This window comes from Macrobrachium rosenbergii, chromosome 57 (genome assembly GCF_040412425.1).
Source record: "Macrobrachium rosenbergii isolate ZJJX-2024 chromosome 57, ASM4041242v1, whole genome shotgun sequence".
Classification (NCBI taxonomy): domain Eukaryota; kingdom Metazoa; phylum Arthropoda; class Malacostraca; order Decapoda; family Palaemonidae; genus Macrobrachium; species Macrobrachium rosenbergii.
In genome coordinates, this window is record NC_089797.1 from 1,150,001 (window position 1) to 1,176,979 (window position 26,979).

Below are 26,979 nucleotides of genomic sequence, written 5' to 3' on the forward strand. Positions count from 1 at the left end.
TGGTTAAACTCCATGACAGGCACCTGGAGATGTATTACGTAGAATATTAACACAAATAAGGTCTTGGTTATTCAAGAGGCAAGATTCTAGAGCCAGCCATGACTTGTAACTCAATAAAACATTTAGTGTGATAATTTATCGGTATTTATAAACTGTAATTTCTCCTTGATATGATCTTCACTACTTGAGGTAACTTTTTTATATGTCTCTCTCTCTCTCTCTCTCTCTCTCTCTCTCTCTCTCTCTCTCTCTCTCTCTCTCTCTCTCTCTCTCTCTACTTATTAATCATAGTACCCTTTCAAACCATTGGCCTATTTTCTTTCTCCAGCTCTTCCAACTCTCTCTCTCTCTCTCTCTCTCTCTCTCTCTCTCTCTCTCTCTCTCTCTCTCTCTCCCTACTTTATGGATCACAGTACCCTTTCAAACCATTGATATATTCTTCTTCCTCTCTCTCTCTCTCTCTCTCTCTCTCTCTCTCTCTCTCTCTCTCTCTCTCTCTCTCTCTTTTATTGATCACATTATCCTTTCAAACCATTTATATATTCTTCCAACTCTCTCTCTCTCTCTCTCTCTCTCTCTCTCTCTCTCTCTCTCTCTCTCTCTCTCTCTCTCTCTCTCTCTGACGCCAAAGACCTTCCTGTCTCTCACCTGTGGTTTTTTTCTGAGCGACGACGGCGGTCGAGCCAGAAGCGCCCCCTTCCCTGAACGGTACTTCTTCAGTTCATTTTCCAGCAATAAAAAAGTTTTAAAAAGTTTCAGTGTCACGGCTCATCTGGCTGGCGAGAGAGAGAGAGAGAGAGAGAGAGAGAGAGAGAGAGAGAGAGAGAGAGAGAGCCACGCTGAAACGTTGTTGGCTCTTTTTGTTTTTTTTCTAATGGCCCTCGAATTGTAATTAGGCAATTATGCTCCGTTTTTTCACCTCGTTAAAACTGGTTCGGTTATGAGTGTCTTATGGAAGTCGAGTTAATGAATGCAAAAGGCCACCTATCATTCTCTAATTAGATTTGCGAGTCCGTGTGTGTGTGCCAGCTTCGTCTGGCTTCAGTGCTTGTTCGTGGTTGTTGTTTTTGTTGTTTTTTACTGTTTTTTGCGTGATAGTTTTCTTACTGAAAGGTACGTGAGTTTGTTTTGGCTCTGCGGTTTCTTCGAAGGAAAGTCTACGTACGTCTAAACGTGCTTACATTACATTTAGAAGTTTGCTCGATTTTTTATTTAAAACAAAAATTTAAAAACTGTATCTTTTGGTTATTCAGAACCTGAAAGCTGATACTTTTATCTGTCAGTCTTTAATTGGAAGAAAAAACTGCCCACCTTTAGGTTGCCCGGAGTTTGTAAGCAAATATTCGTTATTTTTCAAACCAACACCAGAAACTGGAGGCTGGAATGAGTCACCAGAACCGTGTTGTCAACTTGAATCGACAGCTTTCAGTCCCTCCAAAGGCTGCAACGGTTTAGATATATCAGAGACGAACCTCAAAGTGGCATTAATGAGACTTCTATTTTCTGGTAAAGGATTTTGGTTAAGAACTTATAGGTCTGAATTTTAACCTGGAATTCCAGTTTCCATTCAGCTTCCAACGGCCCTCACCCAGTCAATCCACAGTGTTCTAGATCTTCTACCTAAGATCCTAGATTCTCACCCTCAGTTTTCCAGGTCTTCCTCACAAGGTTCCAGATTCTCAACTTGGATCTTCCTGATCTTTCTCCTAAGATCCCAGATTTTCACCCTCAGTTTTCCAGGTCTTCCTCACAAGATTCCAGATTCTCAACTTGGATCTACAAGGTCTTTCGCTAAGATCCCAGGGTCTCACCATCATCTTCCAGAACTTCCTTCCAAGATCGGAGATTCTCACTCTCAGTCTTCCAGATCTTTCTCCTAAGATCCAAGATTCTCAACCACAATCTTCCAGGTCTTCCTCCTAAGATCCCAGATTCTCATCCTCAGTCTTCCAAATCTTCTTCCTAAGGTTCCAGATTCTCAACCTCAGCCTTTCAGAACTTCCACCTGAGATCCAAGATACTCAACCACAGTCTTCCAGATCTTCAACCTTAGATTCCAGATCCTCACCCTCAGTCTTCCAGATCTTCGACCTAAGATTTCAGTCTCAACCCCAATCTTCTAGATTTTTCTCTTTAGATTCCATTCCAGATTCTCAACCTCAGTCTTCTAGATCTTCATCCCAAAAATCCAGATTCTCCTCCTCAGTCTCCCTGACCTTCTTTCCAGGATCCCAGGTTCTCATCCTCATTCTTCTAGATCTTCATCCCAAGAATCCAGATTCTCAGTCTGAAACTTCCAGACGTTTCGTATAAGGTTGCAGAGTATCGGCCTCATTCTTCCAGATCTTCCCCCTAACAGTTCAGATTCTCATCCTCAAGCTTCCTCCTAACATTCCAGATTCTCATCCTCAAGCTTCCTCCTAACATTCCAGATTCTCATCCTCAGGCTTCCTCCTAACATTCCAGACTCTCATCCTCAATCTTCCAGACCTTCCAGTATCCAGTATCCCAGATTCTCAACCTCAATCTTCCAGATCTTCCTTCCAGTATCCCAGATTCTCAACCTCAATCTTCCAGACCTTCCAGTACCCAGTATCCCAGATCCTCAACCTCAATCTTCCAGACCTTCCAGTATCCAGTATCCAAGATTCCCAACCTCATTCTTCCAGACCTTCCAGTATCCAGTATCCCAGATTCTCATCCTCAATCTTCCAGACCTTCCTTTCAGTATCCCAGATTCTCAGCCTCAATCTTCCAGACCATCCTTCCTGTATTCCAGATTCTCATCCTCAATCTTCCAGAACCTTCAAGTATCCAGTATCCTAGATTCTCAACCTCAATCTTCCAGACCTTCCTTCCTGGGTCCTAGATTCCCAACCTCAATCTTCCAGACCTTCCTTCCAGTATCCCAGATTCTCAACCTCAATCTTCCAGACCTTCCTTCCAGTATCCCAGATTCCCAACCTCAATCTTCCAGACCTTCCTTCCAGTATCCCAGATTCTCAACCTCACTCTTGCCTTCCTTGCAAGTGACCTCTTCCTGAAGACAACAACCTCTTTCCCCCTCCCCAACTCCTCACTCATACTCGCCCCCACCACCCCTCCACCTCAAACACCCCCTCCCCACAGCCGAGCCTCACCGGGCGAAAAGTGACGCGAAGAACCGTAAGACTCACGTAATGATAATGTACGAGGACGCCAATTTCTTTTCTGATTTTTCAGTCGTTATTTTCCCGCGTGTGATTTCTTCCGCCCGCGTGGCCGCTTGACCACTTAAACAAAGGAATGGAGGACACTGCATTCGATCTGGGTCAGGCCTTATATTGCTCTTTCATTTTTTTAATGTTTTTTTTTTGATTGTTTGATTTGAGTTCAAATCGTCGCGAGCGGAATTTAATTTGCTCCAGACGCTGATAGAAAGTAGGTTGAACGGATGAACTGTATGTGAATTTGTTGTTAAAATTAATGATTTTTAGTTTTCTGTAAAGGAAAACTGTTGTGCCGGCTTTTCTGTACGTTCGCACTTTATTCTGTCCGCCCTCAGATCTTAAAAACTACTGAGGCTAGAGGGCTACAAATTGGTATGTTGGTCATCCATCCTCCAATCATCAAACATACCAAACTGCAGCCCTCTAGCCTCAGTAGATTTTATTTTATTTAAGGTTAAAGTTAACCATGATCGTGCGTCTGGGATCGATATAGGCCAGGCCACCACCTGGCCGTGGTTAAAGTTTCATGGGTCGTGGCTCATACAGCATTATACCAAGACCACAGAAAGATAGAGGTATTTTCGTTGGCCTTGATTATACGCTGTACAGAAAACTCGATTGCGCCGAAGAAACTTCGGCGAATTTATTACTTGTTTTATTAGTGGTTTAGTGAATAAAAAGCTGTCCTTGCAAAAGAATACGAATAATTGCACCGTTATGCAAATACATCTGGCATCTGATTGACCATACAGGAGTATAGGTAATCTTGATGATTATTATTCCCCGTCCTTATGCAATCGTTATTAATTATAATACCAACCTCTTCGCTTCTGTGAGTTCACCTGGGTGGCTCAATACACATGAACGCTCCTTACCTTTAATTAACACTCAGACCCCATACCTGCCTACCCAAGGGATCCAGATACCCTCTTCATACAGATAAGGGCATTCCCTTCCCCATGCCGTTCAATATACAGGTAATCTCTTAATCAGATTTTCCACGAACATGCGCTTTTGATTCCAGGGCCAATCTCATCTATAAGGTATACTTGCGAAAGGTTATTGGCGTTGTCTGCGAGACAATCCCACCCAACTTTCAGACACGGGAAAAACCTCAGGTGCGGAGCACTCAGGTTCCAAGTGTTTTTATGGCTTGTGCGGACGAATTGCTAACGCCCTGGACTCTCACTTGGAAGACCGGGGTTCGGTGCTGATGTGAGTCATGAATTTATTTTTGAAACAAGTTCCTGTGTACTCATTTTCATATATATATATATATATATATATATATATATATATATATATATATATATATATATATATATATATATATATATATATATATATATATATATATATATATATATATATATATATATATATATATATATATATATATATATTTATATTTATATATATATATATATATATATATATATATATATATATATATATATATATATATATATATATATATACATACATACATACATACATACATACATACATACATACACACATACACACATACACACTCGGTTCTGGCCAGACTGCTTTCTACAGCTTCAGAGAAATTAAAAACGCATGAGAATTAAGTTTGTGTCATCCACAGAAATCTGGAACAGATAATTAAGGTAGAATGACTAGAACGCCTGTTTTCATTCAATGGCCTTCTTGTAAATCTTATTTTTTCTGTTATTTTTTTTTCCTGTCTTTTATTACTCTATTAAAGTCAAGTCCTTTTTTCCTAAACGTATATCTCTTGGACCCAACAGCCTTTTTTTTTATATATTTATACGTTTTTTATATTTATCATCAGGACTAAATAAAATAGAAAAAATCAACACTCGATAAAATTTGTTAGGACGAATTTCGGAGCCATCTTCCCTATTTTTTTTTTTGTTGCCCTTTCTGAAAGGGATATGACCCTCCATTTCGTCAGATTGCCTTTTTTCCCTTTTTTTTTTCCCCTCCCCACCGTAAATTCCAGAGAATATCACCACTTAGTTTTTTGCCCGAGATGATACAGGTTTATTTTTTCCAAACAACATGGCATATATCTCACTTTTCGAAATGATAGCAGTGAGTAAAATGAGACTGTCAGTATTGTTTATTATTTTTATTCTGAAATAAGCCTGGTAATTCTGTTCGATATGTCTAGGTAAGACAGGATTTAATATTTCTTGCTTGTTGCGTTTTGTATTGGGAGGATGAAAAAATATTTGTTATAGGTGCCAGCCAGAATCCAAAGAAGGTGTTGAATTGATAAGTTATTATGCCACATAAAAAATTGGGCATTCATAGGAAACGGATATATAAAAACTGACAGATTCTATAGCAGAGAACTATCTCAAAATTGCTTTCAAGAAATGTAATAAGCATAAATGTTTTCCTTTAACACAAATACATGACTTTTATATGAATATGAAAATTTTTTTTTATGATTATTACATTATTATACCAATAAATGAGATCATAAATGAAGTGTTTTTTACAGTCAGGATATTTTGTAGACCTCTTAAGTTCCAGATACAAATATATGTTATTTTCTAGACCATCTCTCAGTAAAAGTTACGGATTTTGTGCCAAAACGATATTTCAGAACAAATAACAAAGAAATATTTCTGAACAGTCTGTCAAAATAAACAAGTAAAAAATGCACCGAATTTTCTTCGGCGCAGTCGAGTTTTCTCTACAGCGTATAACCAAGGCCACCGAAAATAGATCTGTCTTTTGGTGGTCTTGGTATAATGCTGTATGAGCCGCGACCCATGAAACTCTCAGTCGGCCGTGGTGGCATGTCTTACATCGTTCCCAGAAGCACGAGTATGGCTTACTTTAACGTTAAATGAAATGAAAGCTACTGAGGCTAGAGGGCTGTAATTTGGTATGTTTTATGACTGGAGGGTGGATGATCAACGTCCCAATTTGCAGCCCTCTAGCATCAGTAGGTTTTAAGATCTGAGGACGGACAGAAAAAGTGCGGACAGAATAGAGTGACAGACATACAAAGCCGGCATAATAGTTTTCTTTTCGGAAAACTAAAATCGTATTTTGTTGATCATGTTTCAGTAAAATTTAGGGATGATATATAAAAGAAACGGCTCGGAACAGACTTTCAAGAAATCTCGTAGAACCAGTATAACGGAAAAATCCCCAATTGTAAGTCACTCGTCGGCCGAGCAGTAGTCCGCCAGGAATAACCGCAATACACCGGAGGATTAAGTGAATAACAGGTGAATAACGTTCGCTGATATTACATCAGACGAATATCCAGTCCATTCAGGGGCCAAATGGTTATGCCAGAGTGTTCATGAATGAGTGTATTGCATGTTGCGAAGCCTTCCCCCATTCGCCAAGTGATGATAGATTGTTGGAAGTGTATTGTACCCTTTTATGAGCGATGCGACCTCTCTCTCTCTCTCTCTCTCTCTCTCTCTCTCTCTCTCTCTCTCTCTCTCTCTCTCTCTCTCTCTCTCAATGAACTTTCATTGATCTGTCGAGGTCTTGTTCTCGGATCTACAAACTGAACTCAGCATTGCTTTGAATTCTCAATATGTATTTTCTAAAACATGCTGAGTTTTGGTGAACTCAGATGTTCTTCGTGGCAAAAGATTCGAATGCAGTAACAGTAAATTCTGAACTGTTTTATGAAGGGCGTTTTCTTTAAAGTGGAAATGTTACAATCATATATATATATATATATATATATATATATATATATATATATATATATATATATATATATATACACTGTATATATATATATATGTGTGTGTTTGTATATATATATATATATATATATATATATATATATATATATATATATATATATATATATATATATATTATATTTTATATACGTATATAGATAGATAGATATTTTGCTATAAAGGGAATAACAACGCGACGTAAATTATAACCAGAAAACATATATGACGACGATGGTAGTGAAACAACGGCGTGCAAGATCTTTCGTTTTTACTGTAAGGCGTCAAATTATATATATATATATATATATATATATATATATATATATATATATATATATATATATATATATATATCACTGTAATCCACACATAACATATACCAGAGTAATTCACAGTGATGCGATTAAAAAAAAAAAAAAAAAAAAAAAAAAAAAAGGGGGCATTACGACTCTCCCAACGTCCCGCGTCCGTCCAAACTCTCCTCGATTGCCAAACCTCTCCCATCATCACGCAACCGCTCGCTGCTTTCTCAGCCCGACGAGAGACCCCTAAAAGAAAGAAGCAATAAATCTCCACCACGCGATGATTAAGGGATTCCTCCCGGCCATTCCATCGCAGCTTTGATGAGGAATAACTCTCGCGGGAGGTTTAGCAAAAGCAGAAATACCCAGAAATACCTGACAGTGAGCAATCGCCTCGGGAGGAAGGACAGGCCAAGCCTACGCTCGATTCACTTTGCCGAGAGACTGATGATGAACTTTTGGAGGAAGACTGTCTGGTTGGCTGGCTTGCTGGCTGTTGCTCCAGACACACAAATGGCTGCCAAAGCACGAGGAAGACATCCATCATTTTCCCTCAGACGCAAAGGAGATAAAGAAGGAGAGGGGGGGAAAAGACGCGATGAAGATGGGAAGAGAGAGATGGAGATGGTGAAGGTTGCCAGAATTGGAGTAGGGAAGTGAGTGGGAGAGAAAATGGTATTCAAAATGGGAGTAAGATAGCCGTAATTCCTCAGAAACAAAGACACGAAGAAGAAGAAGAAGAAGAAGAAGAAGAAGAAGAAGAAGAAGAAGAAGAAGAAGAAGAAGAAGAAGGGGGGGAGAAGAGAGAACGAGATAAAATGGCTGCCAAAACACGATTAAGACATCCATTATTCCTCCGACACAGAGACACGATAGAACAGGGAAGAAGAAGAAGAAGAAGAAGAAGAAGAAGAAGAAGAAGAAGAAGAAGAAGAAGAAGGAGGAGGAGGAGGAGGAGGAGGAGGAGGAACCATCAGCCAATGGAAAGAAATATGGTTATGCTTGAAACGTCAAATAATTATGAATTTTTCATATTTTTGCTTTCGTTCAGGAAATTAAAACTGACAGTAGAAAGTAAACATTGATCATGCCATGAGCTTAATATACCACTTCTTGTTTGTGGGTTTGTCACCATAAAAACTAAATTTTTTAGGTAAACTGTTTATTTGATTTTAATATCTAATGTTTTTTTGGCGAATTTTCGTATCCTGTCAAAGTCTTATCATACTTTGCATTTATTATCACTGTCATATAATAGCATTATCAGTATCATGACCTTCATTTAATAAATATAAATCAGCCTTATAATTATATGCACCGTCCCTTCGGCCCCTACCTGCAACCCCTTTCGTTCCTTTTACTGTACCTCCATTCATATTCTCAAATAATAATTGATTCATAGTGCAACTGCAAGGTTTTCCTCCTGTCACACCTTCCAGACCTTTTATTGTCAATTTCCGTTTCAGCGCTGAATGACCTCATAGGTCCCAGTGCTTGGCCTTTGGCCTAAACTCTAGTCGATTCCATTCACAGTTTGCCATTGGACACAGCGACCCGTTCGTCGTATTACAAACTCTCTTTGGATGAGGGAAGCTGGGAAATAGCATCTCTGATACTGAAAAATATCCCCCTTTTATCATCGACTGGGCACCCCTATTTTCCTCATTCACTAACACGAGTGTTTTCCAGAGCAAATGATTTTTGTGCCCTGGCCTCATATTAACCTTAGAAGTCCTTGCTTCCTCTTGATTAAGGGAGCCATACATGTTTGGACCGGGTTGATTTAATATTATGCTGAACAGTGTGTTTGTGTGATTCCTTGCAGGTTAGAAAGCTTCCCTCTCCGTTGAATGGACGGAAGGTTTCTTCATTAATATCTAAAACCACCCCCTCGGGAATATGGTGGTAAGGAAATGGTTCTTTATAGAAGTTTATTTGTATTTATTTTTTACTAAATTCTTGCTTTTTTGATTGTCAGCACTTCTAGTGATCCAGCAAATATGGTGGAAAGGAGACAGTCCTTTACAATAGTTTTAGTTTTCTGTAAAAGAAAACTATTGTGCCGGTTTTGTCTGCCCGTCCGCAGTTTTTCTGTCCGACCTCAGATCTTAAAAACTACTGAGGCTAGGGGGCTGCAAATTGGTATGTTGATCATCCACCCTCCAGTCATTAAGCATACCAAATTGCAGCCCTCTCGCATCAGTAGTTTTTATTTTATTTAAGGTTAAAGTTAGCCATAATCGTGCATCTAGCAACGATGTAGGAAATGCCACCACCGGGCCGTAGTTAAAGTTTCATGGGCAGCGGCTCATACAGCACTATACAGAGACCACCGAAAGATAGATCTTTTTCGGTGGCCTTGATTATACGCTGTACAAAACTCGATTGCGCCGAAGAAACTTCGGTGCACTTTTTACTTGTTTTTTGTAGTTTTTATTAAATCTCTGCTTCTTGGCCGTTCTAGTGACTTACAAAACTTTTATCGAGGTTCACTTTTTGAGAGATTGTTGACAAGAGACCGTTCTCATGCATAACTGACCCATGATTCTCTTTTCTTGCCGAGAAAAATCAGATTTGCTGAAAAGCAGCACCAGTGTGCAGTAAATGAGGATGTTGTACAAATTGGAACCTCAAAAGTTCAGTCTAAGATTTCGACCCCAAAACATTTTTTCTTGTATTTTAATAGTTTCCTTACATTTTTTTATCTATGTATTTATTTAATTTAATTTATTTTTTCCTCTTCTAATACCCAATCTCTTCTTTCTGTATTTCCTTTTACCTTCTGTTGTTTCTTCCAAATGAGCACCATATTCTTTGGAAGCTTGAATTTCAAGTCAGTGAGCCCTGTGGTGGGCTTGTTCCATATGAATAGGGTTCATCTTCTGAATAATAATAATAATAATAATAATAATAATAATAATAATAATAATAATAATAACAATCATAATAATAATAATAACAATAATAATAATAATAATAATAATAATAATAATAATAATAATAATAATAATAATAATAATAATAATAATAATTCCACTGACCTACCACGTTCTTGCCCATGTGTTCTCGCTCGTCGATATGTGAAGAAGAACAACCAAAACCTGACAGAACAATTCGATCTGTTCCACTCTGCATACATTTGCAATGTGATCACATCCTCTGTATATTTTTTTTTTTTTTATTGTCTCCCCTCCCTGTCATTAATCACTGTGGGAGCAAGGCAGTCCATCTCTACACTCAATCCATCACCGGGAAATCCATCAAATTACTGTTTGATAAAGGAGAATGTAATGACTGTGTTTGAATGAAAACCCTTTCACCTGTATTTATTTTTGATTGATATAGGCCTGTGTGATGGGGAGATATATATATAGATAATAGCTATACTAATTTTCATAAAGTCTTAATAGCGTTTGTGACTCAAATAACGTTTCAGTTTTAATTTTTATATTAATGATACAAATGTCACTAAAAAAAAAAACAATATTTTAATCAGCATTTGTTCTAGGCAAAACAAATCCAGCATTTTAATCAACATTTGTTTCAAGCAAAACAAATCTAGTATTTTAATCGGCATTTGTCCTATGCAAAACCAAACCAGCATTTTCACCAGAATTTGTTCCAAGGAAAAGGAATCCAGTATTTTAATCAGTATTTGTCCCAAGCAAAAAAAAATCCAGCATTTTAATCAGTATTTGTTCAAGCAAAAAAAATTTAAAAACTAGAATTTTAATCAGTATTTGTTCCAAGCAAAATCAATCCAGCATTTTAACCAAAATTATTTATAAGCAAAATCAATCCAGCGTTTTAACCAGGAATTTGTTCCAAACAAAAAAATATTTTTAATCAGTATTTGTTCCAAGCAAAACAATTCCAGTATCTTAATCAGGATTTGTTCTAAGCAAAACAAATCCAGAATTTTAACCAGAATTTGTTCCAAGCAAAATCAGTCCAGCATTTTAACCAGGAATTTGTTGCAAACAAAATAAAAAATAATTTTAATCTGCATTTGTTCTAGGCAAAACAAATCCAGCATTTTGACCGGAATTTGTTCTAAGCAAAAAATAAGTATTTTAATCTAGGCAAAACAATTCCAGCATTTTAACCAGAAGTTGTTCCAAGCAAAACAGATCCAGCATCTTAACCAGAATTTGATCTAGAAAAGTCAAATCCTCTGCATATCATCGAACGTTGCCTCAACTTTAATAGTTTTTGCGTTTATCATTACGCAAAGCAACTCAGGTCGGTCATGAAATACCTCATGAAATATCCAGTGGTATTATTCATGAGGAAAAAGCATCTGATGCCTGCGGTTTGGGTTTGAAATGTTACTGAAATGTTTTATTGTTTCGAAAGCAAGCATGCAATCACGGGGAGATTGACATGCAATCAGGTGTATAGATTCCGGGTAACTGTGTGATGAACGGGGTTTTAAAATGCAAGTTTCCACGAGGACCTTTTTTTAGTGTTGGTTATTTTTTATTTTGTGATTATGGTGGGCTCACTTAATTTATGAGGAATGTCTGCATTGTAGTGTGTATAAATAAATAAATTAACTAATCAATATATATATATATATATATATATATATATACATACATATATATATATATATATATACATATATATATATATATATATATATATATATATATATATATATATATATATATATATATATATTTATATATACGTATATATATTCGAACCCAGGTCTCTCAAATGAAAGGCCAGGGCGCTACCAACTGACCCTCACAGCGCTCTGGTCTTTCATTTTAGAGACCTGGGTTCTGATCCTGACTTGAGTCAAAAATTAATTTCTGTGAAACACGTGCTCATGTGTCTATTTAGTTCCATATATATATATATATATATATATATATATATATATATATATATATATATATATATATATATATATATATATATATATATATATATATAATTATTTAACATGGTTAAAACCATCTGTTTTGGTGAAAAACAGAGTATGGGGCCTGCAACCCCATCCCTGGAGACTTACTGGCGTTTTCAATTCCGAGTTTTTAACTATTTGTGACAAACAATATCTCTGACTTCTCTCCAACATGTCAATTAACAATGATGGAAGAAGCCATCTGTGACAATTAGTGTTAATGGATAAAATATTAGTAGCCAGCTTTAAAAGACAATGATTGAATGTGCAAAGAGTAATAGAATGGTTTTCTCATATTTACATTTCTTGAGAGAGAGAGAGAGAGAGAGAGAGAGAGAGAGAGAGAGAGAGAGAGAGAGAGAGAGAGAGAGAAAGTATATGCCACAAACAGTATTGAAGAGAGAGTAAAAATAAGAAAAGTTAATCTAAATGCACCTGTGCTTATGGTAATAGAAAGAGAGAGAGAGAGAGAGAGAGAGAGAGAGAGAGAGAGAGAGAGAGAGAGAGAGAGAGAGAGTACATGTCACTAACATAATATTGAAGGAAAAGAGAAGTAAAACAATAGTGAAAAACAATTTATATGCCACCTGTACTTACAGCAATAGCAGAGAGAGAGAGAGAGAGAGAGAGAGAGAGAGAGAGAGAGAGAGAGAGAGAGAGAGAGAGAGAGAGAGAGAGAGAGAACAGCGTATTGCAATTCACGCAACGTCTCTGGGCGTGTGCAATCAGGGACCTGGTTCTCGAGCCAAAGAATTTTTCGGGTGTAACCTTTAAACCATCGAAGAGGCAGCCATGAGTCTTCTCGGTAAGACCTCTTCTACAGGAGATCTTCGCCTGCAACAGGACAATTAATTGGGGGATTTTGGCAAAGGTTGTTCTTGCTCTCTGCCCTTCGAGAGGACTTGCTTGTTTCCAAACCTGTTACGTTGTGGGAGATACTCAGTCAAGAGTAATCATTTTTAATGTGCTATTTTCATTTACCGGCTCAGAAGGGAAGTTGTAAAATGAAGATTTATTTGATCTAATATAACCGAGTTATTTGGGCATTGTCTTGGTAGATGGTCATTATTTTCAATTTACTTTTTTTTTATTTACTTGTTTACAGGGGAAGTTGTAAAATGAAGATATAATTGATACAAAATCACCGAATTATCTGAAATGTTCATCTATGGAAAACGGTGAAATATAGCACATTTTTCTTTGTAAAACAATGTTCCATTGTTTCCAAAGTAACGGAATGTTATTTTTTGATGCTTAGAATATGCTGTGTACACCAATTTTCCAGTTAATAAGATTTTGTTGAGGTAACCCAGATGATATTGAACAAGTATGCTTGACTTGAAACCACCACCCCTCAAAAAAAAAAAAAAAAACAAAAAAATATAATTTTGAATATTCTACCCATTCATTCCATTTCCCAAGTTTCTCGAATGATCTTATTTGATTGAAGATGCATCAAATAATGAAGAAAATCTCAAGCCATGCCCAATTAATCAGGCACATTCCCGAGGTTTAAAAAAACCATTTTTTTAAAACGTTAATCGTCTCCCTGTCTGGTTAGCTGAAAAGAAAAGACTGTGCTGTGCATTTCAAAAAATGAGTGACTTGAAACGAAAGTGGGTACTATTTTAAACACCCAATACCCTCCTGCCCACCTCCCCACCCCCCATCGCTGGAAAAACCTTATTTTAAGAACTTAATTGTCTCCTTCTCTGCAACCTGAAGAGAAAAGCGCGTGCTGTGCATTTCAAAAGATGAGTGACTTGAAACGAAACAAAAGTGGGTACTATTTTAAACACCCAACTCCCCTTCCAATACCCCCACCTTCCCATCTCTCTCCAGCCCTGCAAAAGCCGCCATTGGCATTGTAGCTGACGGCTGGTGGTGGTGAGCTGGTAATTAACCAAGATCATCTCGCAGTATTATGAGGAGTCTTTTTTGAAGGGCAAATCTGGTCTGCCGTTTTTGGGTGTGTGTGCGGGGTGGTGGGGGGGAGGCCACTTTGGAACGGGGAGGGGATTAGACCCAGGGAAGATGGTGGGGGGGAGGGAAGGAAGGAGATGGGGAGGTGGTGTAGGATGGAGAGTTAAAGATAAGTAAAGGTTGGGGGTCCAGAGAGAGAGAGAGAGAGAGAGAGAGAGAGAGAGAGAGAGAGAGAATCTTTTACATTATTGGTATTATCATTTTCTGAGATCAGTAGAGAGACTGTGACTTAGTCTATTTTTGTCAAAACCAAAATGAAATGAGAGAGAGAGAGAGAGAGAGAGAGAGAGAGAGAGAGAGAGAGAGAGAGAGAGAGAGAGAATTTTGAGTGTTGGAAGGATAATTAAAGAACTAAAGACAGGTAGGGTTTAAGGATCAACTGAGGCTACAGAGAGAGAGAGAGAGAGAGAGAGAGAGAGAGAGAGAGAGAGAGAGAGGAGAGAGGTGTTGGAAAGATAGATAAAGAACTAATGGCAGGTAGGGTTTAAATATCCACTGAGGCTATGGAAAGATAAATAAAAAATAGAGAGAGAGAGAGAGAGAGAGAGAGAGAGAGAGAGAGAGAGAGAGAGAGAGAGAGAATGTGTTGGAAGGATAGTTTTAGGACTAAAAGACAGGGTTTAAGTATCCACTGAGGCTTCGGAAAGATAAAGAAAAAAATAGAGAGAGAGAGAGAGGTGTTGGAAGGATACTTAAAGAACTAGGGACAGGTAGGGTTTAAGGATCCACTGAGGCTATGGAAAAGTAAATAAAAACAGAGAGAGAGAGAGAGAGAGAGAGAGAGAGAGAGAGAGAGAGAGAGAGAGAGAGAGAGAGGTGTTGGAAGGATACTTAAAGAACTAAAGACAGGGTTCAAGTATCCACTGAGGCTATGAAAAAGTAAATAAAAAGAGAGAGAGAGAGAGAGAGAGAGAGAGAGAGAGAGAGAGAGAGAGAGAGAGATTTTGGTTTGTTGAGGCTGCCTGGATGTGTTGCCGTTTCACAGGAGCACTGGAGCGTCAAGCTTTGCGTGGAAGAGCCAGTCACGACCCCACCCTTCCTGCCGTCGAAGCCTGGCTCGATTTTGCTTCCTGGTCCGTTGTTGTTTTTCCTCGTTGTTCTTCTTGCGTGGGGAGAGAGAGAGAGAGAGAGAGAGAGAGAGAGAGAGAGAGAGAGAGAGAGAGAAAGGTAGAGGTTGGGGCCCACTAAGAGCTAATGCCTTTCAATTTTGAATCATTATGAATTTGATAACTAGGAAAAGAGAGAGAGAGAGAGAGAGAGAGAGAGAGAGAGGAGTATAGAAATTAAAAATAAGAAAGGGTTGGGGTCCACTGAGAGAGAGAGAGAGAGAGAGAGAGAGAGAGAGAGAGAGAGAGAGCAGTTAGTTAAGAAGGGGTTTGAGGTCCAGTGAGATAGAGAGTGAAAGAAAAATTATAGATAAGTAGGAGTTGGTGGGTCCACTGAGAGAGAGAGAGAGAGAGAGGGTCGAGGGGGTTGGGAAAAAAAAAAAGAGGAAACTGTTTTGCTGTCTAGAGAGAGGGAGCATGATTTTGTTAGGAACTGGGGCTGCGTAGAACAGAACAGAGAATGGGTTACTATGGAGGGCATATGAACTTCCACTATGGAAAAAAAACGACGCCACTGGAAGGGAGAATGGGTCTCTGGAACCATTTACCAATGGGCTTTAGAAATGGGTTTGAATGGGAGTCACGTATCTACTCTGCTGCAGCCGAGTTCTGTGTGGTTAAAACCCGATAATGGCCTGGTCATCATCCTCTTGTGTGGACGTGTCTATCACTGTGTGCGTTTTAGTCTATGTGGCATACGTGTGCTTTGTGTGTTTACATTTGTATATGTAAGTACTCGGCTGCAGCCGTTTTGTATACATAATTGGAATCTGTTAGTTTTCAACTGATTTTTTTCAGTGAACGCCCTTTCTGTCTAAGGAAGGTGTTTCAGCAAGATCGAAATGCGTCAAATATATTAGCTTTTCACTAATTTTTTTTTCAGTGAAGGCCCTTTATGTCTAAGGAAGGTGTTTCAGCAAGATCGAAATGTGCCAAATCTGTTAGCTTTTCACTGAAAGTTTCAGTGAAGACCCTTTCTGTCAAAGGAAGGTGTTCTATCAAGATCGAAATGTGCCAAATCTGTTAGCTTTTCACTGAAAACTTCAGTGAAGGCCCTTTCTGTCAAAGGAAGGTGTTCTATCAAGATCGAAATGTGTCAAATATGTTAGTTTTTAACAGATTTTTTTCAGTGAGGGCCCTTTCTGTCAAAGGAAGGTGTTCCAGCAAGATCGAAATGTGTCAAATAGGTTGGTTTTTAACAGATTTTTTCAGTGGAGGCCCTTTCTGTCAAAGTATGGTGCTCCAGCAAGATCGAAATGTGTCAAATATGTTAGTTTTTAACTGATTTTTTTCAGTTAAGGCCCTCTATGTCTAAGGAAGGTGCTCTATCAAGATCGAAATGTGTCAAATCTGTTAGCTTTTCACTGATTTTTTTTTCAGTGATAGCCCTTTCTGTCTAAGGAAGGTGTTCCAGCAAGATCGAAATGTGTCAAATCTGTTAGTTTTTCACTGATTTTTTTCAGTGAAGACCCTTTTATGTCTAAGGCAGGTGTTCCAGCAAGATCGAAATGTGTCAAAATTGTTCAGATTTAGTTTATAACTTAGTCTGAAGGCTTCTTTTCAAACTTAGAATTGCCACCAAATGCCAATATGCTGTAAATGTTCCTTGCAGTCGAACCTCTCAGTTCCAGAGGTCCTTGTTAATAATAATAATAATAATAATAATAATAATAATAATAATAATAATAATAATAATAATAATAATAATAATAATAATAATAATTTTGTATAATTTAAAAGCTATGCATTGCATAAATCTATTCTTCAGTGTTTTGAATTTCCAGCAGATTACTTATTTCTTGTTAGCTTCAATGCCTAATTTTAGTTTTCTGTAAAAGAAAACTACTGTGCTGGCTTTGTCTGTCCGTCCACACTTTTTTCTGTCCGCCCTCAGATCTTGAAAACTACTGAGGCTAGAGGGCTGCAAATTGGTATGTTGATCATTCACCCGCAACGATATAGGATAGGGCACCACCGGGCCATGGTTAAAGCTTATGGGCCGCGGCTCATACAGCATTACACCCAGACCACCGAAAGATAGATCTATTTTCGGTGGCCTTGATTATACGCTGCACAGAAAACTCGATTACGCCGAAAAATTTCGGCGCATTTTTCCACTTGTTTTTTTCTGTTTTGCCTAAGTGCCTACGCATTGCAAATACCAATTTAACTCTTTTTTCCTCCATAATTTCGGAGACTTTACATTTCAAGTGATGTGTCGATCGTTACGGAAAAAACATCGGAAAATATCTGGTCCCTTTTTATAAAGGTCTGTATTAATTTTCATTCGGTACGTGAGGAGAGAGAGAGAAAAAAAAAAGGATTTTTGGGAAAAAACAAATAAAAAATACGCCGAAGTTTCTTCGGCGCAACCGATTTTCTGTACAGCGTATAATCAAGGTCACCGAAAATAGATCTATCTTATTTCGGTGGTCTTTGTATAATGCTGTATGAGCCACGGTTGTGGCCTGTCCTATATCGTTGACAGACGCACGATTTTGGCTAACTTTAACCTTAAATAAAATACAAAACTACTGAGGCTAGAGGGCTGCAATTTGGTATGTTCGATGATTGGAGGGTGGATGATCAACAAACCAATTTGCAGCCCCATAGCCTCAGTAGTTTTTAAAATCTGAGGGCGGACAGAAAAAGTGCGGGCTGACAGACAAAGCCGGCACAATAGTTTTCCTTTCAGAAAACTATAAAGAGAAATGATCATTCCTCTTTTTAGTTTTGCAAATATCAACATTGAAACAAGAGGATTTGGGGAAAAAAAAGAGAGGAATTATTACCTTTGCAAATTTCGCCATTCAACAGAGTGGAGCTAAATTTCTGGATGGGGTTCCGGGAAAAAACAAAAATAATAATTTTTTCCTTTTTGTTTTTATTTTTTGTTAGGGAGATTCAAATTGCCTTCATTCACGAGACGCGGGATGTTTACGAAAAATTAGACTGAAACAAACAAACAAACAAATGCTTTGTTTTGGGTTGAATCATTAAAAGGCTTTGTACGAGAGTGCTCGGATTCTCTCTTAAATGCTCGAACGGGGAGGGATCAGAAGTCCTGTTTCTGTGTCTGTCTCTGTCTGTCTGAATGACAGACTTATTTTTGCCTGTCTGTTTACAGATCTTTCTGATTATAAGTATTGTTCGTTTGTCTGTATGTCTGATAGATTAAATGTTTAGGCAGGCAATTGGTGTCTGAGTGCTAATTGGTGTCCCTTTGGCTGATTAGATGTAATATATTCTGTCTGTCCAGGAAGATAAAACAACTGATATATATATATATATATATATATATATATATATATATATATATATATATATATATATATATATATATATATATATATATATATATATATATATATATATATATATATATATATATATATAAATAAATGCACACACACAAACGTCCATTCGTGCACATAAAAGCAACGTCTCTTTATAAATCAGCAATATAGGTTAAGATTTCAAGAAACTAAAATTGCAGAGAACGTCAGGTATAGATAAACGCACCTGTGAATTCAGTTCGTTTCTAAACCCACAATTCTAAGCAACTGAGGTTGTAAATGATAAGATATGTCAGTCGGCAATTTTTTTTATTATCTTTTTATGATTTTCGTCGTAAAAGCTCTGTCGATGACGCCTCGGAATTCAGACGAGTTTTAAAAGTAGGGTTTCGTTTTATAAAGATGGTTTTTTTTTTCATCGTCGAAGAGGGTTCTCATAATTCCCTTCTCGTCTGTCTCCCTTTCCTCTTCCCCTTCCTCTTCCTCTTCCCCTTCCCCCTTCCCCTTACCTCCTCCCACCCTCCCCCGGACAAGTTAAAAGTAAATTTTACTTTTTTATGACGGTCTTCATTTTTCCTCCAAGATGGTTCCCCTAATTATCCTTCCCCCTCGCCTTCCCATCCCCCTCTTCCACCCCCTCCTCTGCTCTACCTTCCCCTCCCATCAATCCCCTCCCCCTCCCTTCCCCACGACTCCCCTTCTCCCTCTCCCTTCCCCAGACAAGTTAAAAGTAAAGTTTGATTTTTAAGATTTTTTTTTCGAAGAGGGTTCTCATAATTTCCTCCCCTCCTCCTCCTCCTCCTCCTCCACCTCCCACTCCCTTAATCCTCTCTCCCTCCCCCTCCCCATCACATTTCTTCCCCTCCCACTTCCCCTTCCCCCTCTTTTCCCCCTACCCAAGTTAAAAATAAGCTTTAATTTTAAAGATGTTTTCCTCTTAAGATAATTCCCTAATCCCCTTCCCCCTCCCACCTCCCCTCCCCCTTCCCCTCCCATCACCCCTCCTCTTCCATTCCCCTGGCACCCCCTCCCACTTCCCTTCCTCTTCCCCTCCCCTCACCAGACAAGATAATAGTAAAGTTTAGTTTTTGAAAATGGTTTTTCCTTGAAGGTGCTTTCCTAATCCCCTTCCACCTACCCTTCCCTCCCCTTCCCCCCTCACCCTCCAATTCCCCTCCCATCTCCTCTTTTCTTCTTTTCCCCCCTCCCCTCCCCTCCCTCCTAAGAAAAGTTAAAAGTAACCCTTAACTTTTAAAAGATTTTTTCTCTAAGTTGATTTCCCTAATCTCCCTACCCTTCTCCCCTCCCTATCCTCCCCTTCCCATCCCCTACCCCCTTCCCCTTCCCTACCCATTCCCCCTCCCTTCCCCTCCCCAGGAAAGTTAACAATACAGTTTAATTTTTTAAGATGGCTTCTTTCCTCTAAGACGCTTCCTCTAATCATTCTCCCCCTCCCACCTCCAGATTCCATCACCCCTGCACCCCTCCTCTCCCCTCCCCTCCCCCACCCATTTGATTGCTCTGCATTTAACCCCCGCCCCCAAACCCACCTTCGCAATCAAACTTTCTATCTATCACCCAAGTCACGAGGAAATCAGTACTTCCTGTGTGACGGAAACATCGGAAGATGTCGCTAAATAAACAGTTCGAATTTCTCAGATGGTCTCATTTATTTGTCTCTTTTTTTCATTTATCTACTTACGTATTTATCGGTCTGTTTGTTTTCACGGACACCTCTCGGAGATATCGTGGATTGGTAACCTCAAAGAAAAGTCGGTATCGAATCGGAAGTAAGAGTCGTGGATCCGGTAATATTTATTTATGTGTTCAGGAAAGCTGGGATTCCAAAGTGATAGCCAGTCATCCGTTTAAAAGAGATGGTTGAGAGAGAGAGAGAGAGAGAGAGAGAGAGAGAGAGAGAGAGAGAGAGAGAGAGAGCAATTTAGTCTCGTTCTGCTGTTCTTTTTCCCCATACAAGCTCCTCTCTCTCTCTCTCTCTCTCTCTGTTTCTCTCGCTCTCTGTCTCTTTTTTTTCTAGCTTTCTCCATATCTCTTCCACAAATAATGCATTGAAAACTGACAGGATATGCTATCGCTGACCCAAACCCGCCTCTCTCTCTCTCTCTCTCTCTCTCTCTCTCTCTCTCTCTCTCTCTCTCTCTCTCTCTTCTGTGGTTATCAATTAGCCTTGACTTTATCGAAGGTCATTGCTGTAAGACAATTCTCTCTCTCTCTCTCTCTCTCTCTCTCTCTCTCTCTCTCTCTCTCTCACACACACACTCCTTTTTCTTCTTCCAAAAAAAAAAAAAGTTCCCAAACAATTACACCATAAACACGCAACATATGGAAATGAACCTCACACACAATAAAATAACACTCGTATAATTCACAAAATGCCCCAGAAAGGTTAGAAATATAAACACGATCTTCGCGACCAAACATAAACATTGCAATAGCCCGGATGCAAATTCCTGAGATGTATGCTAGCATTGTACCTGCCCCGGTTTTTTGCCATGACCCTAGGTTAGGTTAGTTTAGATTGACCCTAGGTTAGGTTATGTTCGGTAAATTTTGACCTGTACAGTAATTTGGGTGAGGGAAACTGAGATTATATTCAAGAGAATTCTATGGTTAGTTTTCAAGATATGGCGTCCCGCTTTCATCAGGGAAAGGTCTCGGTACTCGGTTACGTCTCGGGAGACTGCGGCCACGATATGTCTTAAGAAACATAAAATAAATAAGAAACTTTATCTCGATTCTGGATAACACATTAACAATCCAATCCTTATCTTTCTTTCCCTCGTGGAAATTTGATTTTCGATGGAACGTCTCCGACGGAAACCGTTATTGTTATTTCCCCAATTAGTCTCGTTCCGCCGTTCCACTGTTCCCGACGCAAAAGGGAAAGTGGAATGGAACGGAAACAAAAGAATATTGAACTCAAAAGAAAAGTAATGGTGGAGTTTTTTAAACGAAAGTTGGATGTGATAAAAAAAAATCGGTGAAGGAGAAGAAATGAACATAATTTTTAGGAATAAAAATCGGATTGGTGAAGGAAATGAAATTATATATATATATAATATATATATATATATATATATATATATATATATATATATATATATATATATATATATATATATATATATATATATATATATATATATATATATATATTTGCTCAGTGATCTCTGAGTGACACTGATTGACCATACATCACGTAAAAGAACTTAACCAGCGGTAAAAGAAAAAATAGAAGATAAAAAAGGTAAAGTAGAGAAATCCTTCCACCATCTTCCCAAAGATGACAAGATGATGGGAATCATATGTCAGATGGACCACTCCTATAAAACTCTGTCGCTAAATAAACCACGATATATATATATATATATATATATATATATATATATATATATATATATATATATATATATATATATATATATATATATATATAGAGAGAGAGAGAGAGAGAGAGAGAGAGAGAGAGAGAGAGACAGAGACAGAGAAATGATAAAACGTTATAACTATGCCATCACAACATAGTCAAAATCCTTTCGTAAAATATTTCTCTCTCTCTCTCTCTCTCTCTCTCTCTCTCTCTCTCTCTCTCTCTCTCTCTCAGAAACTGAACATACATTCAAAGATGCTCAAAGGAAGGAATACAATATTCTCTACTCCTGTTTAAACGTTTCCTTCTTTTGTGCTGAGGAAAATTGTGACGCCATTTTGCCTCTTCTTCCTGTTCCCTACTCCATTATCCGCGTCTCTCTCTCTCTCTCTCTCTCTCTCTCTCTCTCTCTCTCTCTCTCTCTCCTCTAATCTTTGTGGCACTTTTTGGCACGTTCTTATCTTTAGCATGTATTTCAGCGGTGACAGGGAACTCTCGTGTAGCGGGTGGGTTTATTTTTGCTATTTTCTTTTCGTCTTTTCATATTTCAAGGACTTTACACTTACAGATAGAATATACTGAAGTCCGTGTAAGAATTTAAAAACTATTTTAAAGGTTTTTCATGATATTTTACAGTTTTGAATTGTAATTAGTTTTTTGTAGAAGAAAACTATTGTGCCGGCTTTGTCTGTCCGTCCGCACTTTTTTCTGTCCGCAATTTTTTTTTATCAGCACTTTTTCTGTCAGCACTTTTTCTGTCCGCACTTTTTCTGTCCGCACTTTTTCTGTCCGTCCTCAGATCTTAAAAACTACTGAGGAGGATAGAGGGCTGCAAATTGATATGTTGATCACCCACCCTCCAATCATCAAACATACCAAATTGCAGCCCTCTAGCCTCAGTAGTTTTTATATTATTTAAGGTTAAATTTAGCCATAATCGTGCTTCTGGCAACGATATAGTATAGGCCACCACCGGGCTGTGGTTAAAGTTTCATGGGCCGAGGTCATACAGCATTATACCGAGACCACCGAACGATAGGTCTATTTTCGGTGGCCTTGATTATACACTGCAGCGGCTGTACAGAAAACTCGATTCAAATCTGGACAAAATTTAATATCGAATATTGAAATGTTAATGAATGATTTAGACAGTTGAAGATATTCTCAAAGTATTTTACACTTGTGAAATGTTTATATATTTCAGAAGTTAAGATGTGAAATGTTTTAATTTTGAATTTCGTGAAATTTTAACAACATATACTACCTTTCTGAATAAATTGTCACTAACACTTTTACGGGCTGTTTTATGAGCAAGAGCCCGTGCTGCCGTAAGGCCAGCTTAATGAAACTCAACAACAACTAACATTAGAGAAACGTGGTTTTCTATATTATGAGATACCTTACTCGTATTGTATTATATTAATAATTGTAAAAAAGAATCTTTTTTATCAAGATACTAGAAATATTTTATAATAGATGTTTGCCTTAATGGAGAAACGTTGATATCTTTCATAATCAGTTATTACTAGTGCAGTTTACTGATTAACAGCTGACTGGAACCTGTTTATGAAGGGAGATTTTGTCTCTACTTTACTTTATCATACTCTTTTATCAACAGCTTTCTTTGTGCCCTGATTTTTTTTATTGTTTTATATAATTCCTTATTTGTGTTTTCCAAAGAAATTTTACCGAAGAAAATCATATTTCCAAAGTGGGAGAAGATTAACACTAGTCTAACGTTAGTTGCGTACTGTCTAGATGAGATAAAACTAAATGCTTAATATAAAAAGGATTACTATATATAATTCTTTTAAACTTTTTATCTTGTTGGAAAAACAATACTTCCTTTGTAACCACTTTCTCTCTTGTCTCTCTCTGTCTCTCTCTCTCTCTCTCTCTCTCTCTCTCTCTCTCTCTCTCTTGTGTACTGTATAGGTGAGATAAAACTAAATGCTAATAAAAAAAGGTTTTCTATATAAAATTCTTTTGAACTTTTTATCTTGTTGGAAAAACAGTATTTTCTTTGGCTTTGTAACCGTCTCTCTCTCTCTCTCTCTCTCTCTCTCTCTCTCTCTCTCTCTCTCTCTCTCTCTCTCTCTCTCTCTCTCTCTCTCTTTTGTGTACTGTATAGGTGAGATAAAACTAAATGCTAAATAAAAAAAGGTTTTCTATATAAAATTCTTTTCAACTTTTTATCTTGTTGGAAAAACAATATTTCCTTTGGCTTTGTAACCGTCCTCTCTCTCTCTCTCTCTCTCTCTCTCTCTCTCTTGTGTAGTGTGTAGGTGAGATAAAACTAAATGCTAAATGAAAAAGGTTTTCTATATACAGTTCTTTTCAACTCTTTATCTTGTTGGAAAAACAATACTTCCTTTGACTTTGTAACCGTTGTTTCTCTCTCTCTCTCTCTCTCTCTCTCTCTCTCACTCTCTCTCTCTCTCTCTCTCTCTCTCTCTCTCTCTCTCTCTCTCTCTCTCTCTCTCTCCCTTTTATGTATGGGTGGTTACAGAATAAACTTCAGATAAGCCTTGATTTATTTGGGAAGACAGGAAACAATGGTACTGACTTTTAGATAGAACTGTGTGTGTGTGAGAGAGAGAGAGAGAGAGAGAGAGAGAGAGAGAGAGAGAGAGAGAGAGAGAGAGAGAGGGGGAGCTGAGTGGAAAATGGAAGGGAGCAGTCAAAGTTAAGGAAAATAGAATGAATGCCATAAATGATAACACTGGAATGAGAGAGAGAGAGAGAGAGAGAGAGAGAGAGAGAGAGAGAGAGAGAGAGAGAGAGAGAGAGAGAGGAAAGTGAAATGGAAGGGTGAGCAAAATGGAAATAAAGAAGGAGGACTGTCATAACTGATAACATTGAAAAGAGAGAGAGAGAGAGAGAGAGAGAGAGAGAGAGAGAGAGAGAGAGAGAGAGAGAGATAAAAGGGAAATGGAAGGCAGGAATAAGTGGAAATAGAAATTACTGAGTATTTCACAAAATAACAATTAATGAGAATAATGACAAAAAGTACGTCAAGAAGATATACCATGTGGAAAAATAGAAAAAAATAAAAAACACACAAATCAAATCTAAATAAAGGTTGACATTGCTGCCTTTAAATTCCACTCCGAGCCAGTTTTAAAGGCATCACAAAAGACTGCTTTATCCGAGGAAGAAGTTCCTCAGTGATTCACAACAATGTGCAAGACTTGAATGGGTCCAAAAGAGCCAGTTTTGGGGGGAAAGGGTAACTCGCAAAAATGAGGTCTCTTGTCTTCCGCGAATGGCTTCGTGTCAATGCCAAGTTCTCCCGAGTGAAAAGAAGAAGAAGAAGAAGAAGAAGAAGAAGAAGAAGAAGAAGAAGAAGAAGAAGAAGAAGAGGAAGAAGAAGGGGGAAGAGAGAAGAAGAGAAAATGGTTGCATCATTCCTCAGAAACAGAGACACGATAAAACAGGAAATTAGAAGAAGAAGAAGAAGAAGAAGAAGAAGAAGAAGAAGAAGAAGAAGAAGGGAGGAAGAGAGAAAGAGAGAAAGAGAGAAAGAGAGAATATGGCTGGATCATTCCTCAGAAACATACACGCAATAAAACGTGGAATTAGAAGAAGAAGAAGAAGAAGAAGAAGAAGAAGAAGAAGAAGAAGAAGAAGAAGAAGAAGAAGGAGAAGAAGAAGAATTAAGAGGACAAACGGAAAACGAACCGAGTCACGTCATGTACATTCATCTTTATATTTCATTTTGTTTATTTATTTATTTATTTACGTTATTTCTTTATTTACTTATTTACCCATTGGGGTATCTATTCCTTTATTTATTTATCCATTTATTTATTTATTTACTTAGAGTTTTCGGAAGCTGGTCTGTAAGAAGACATTATTATCGAAGACAGTAAGCTGATAGGAGGTCTTTGGTTCTTTTAAATGCCTCTTGAACGTGGTCTTAAATTTCGGTTTTATGGGACCAACTCGCACACGAACCCACAATAATTTTTTTTGGAAACAATGGCGTGAATTCTATCTGGGGGTGGGGTAGGGAGTTTTTAGAGGGGGGAGGGGGAAGGGAGAGGGAGAGGGCTGACACTATGAAATATTTTCTTCCTAATGCATGTATCTTACTATCCTAATACACATACATTTTATAATACATGTTGTGTATGCTAAGAGGAGTTGGTTCATTGTGTATTCAAGTCTATTAGCCAAATTCCCATAGCTCAGTGGTCACCGATCCTTCCTTAACCCGAGATCGATCGTATGGTGGGGAAACAATTTTGGAATGTCAAACATCCACTGACTTATGCAATGAGTTATGTACCTTGTGGTTAGCTGACCCTGATTGGTTGTAGCTAGGGCTGAGTAAGGAACAGGGCTCGCAGCCTCATTCCATATTCTGGTTTCTGAAAATATTTATATTGTCTGCTAAATGATTGAGTCTCAATTCTTCTTCAAGTGACTGAGGGCTGACTGAATTGTTTCCCGAATTGATCCATCATTATGAGGGTAAGGTCATTGATGCAAGAGGTTAGGTCAATTAGTGAATGAATAGATAAAGAAAGTATTTGGTGGAGAAAAATAATGGTAAATTATTGTTTTATAGTTGGATAAATAGATACAGGTAATTTTAGTAAGTGAGGAAAGGGATAAATTGTCAATGCTTTCCTGCAAACTTTTATTTATTTAATGCAATTTTTTTTTTCATCCAAAGCTGCTTTATTTTAATTAGAACTGATAAAACTATTTTCCGGGTTGCTTGTCTTAGTGTTATTAAGGCAAAACTGATAAATAGGGAAAATGAAGAGAGAATAATAAGATTCCATTTACCTGAAATGTTCTTAGAATTTTTCTGTTCCACTATTATTTTATAATTGGCCGAACTAGCTTCAATATAACCACTTTTTTTTTGGCAGCAAGAACAGTTATTACAAACTAACTAATCAAATGAAATAACGCTGACCGAAGGTTCTCTCTCTCTCTCTCTCTCTCTCTCTCTCTCTCTACTCCACAGATACTGGGCGATCGACTGTAGACAAAGAGATAGTTTAAATAACGTGATAAAAAGTCATTGTTTCCTGCAACTCTGACCGAAGA

The 26,979-nt window shown here is 37.9% G+C and overlaps 1 protein-coding gene across 4 annotated transcripts in view; it reads left to right on the top strand.

Moving 5' to 3' along the window:
* LOC136837101 (calpain-9-like) overlaps positions 1 to 26,979 on the top strand; it is a 296,927-nt gene that overhangs the window by 188,235 nt on the left and 81,713 nt on the right. The window lies entirely within an intron of this gene.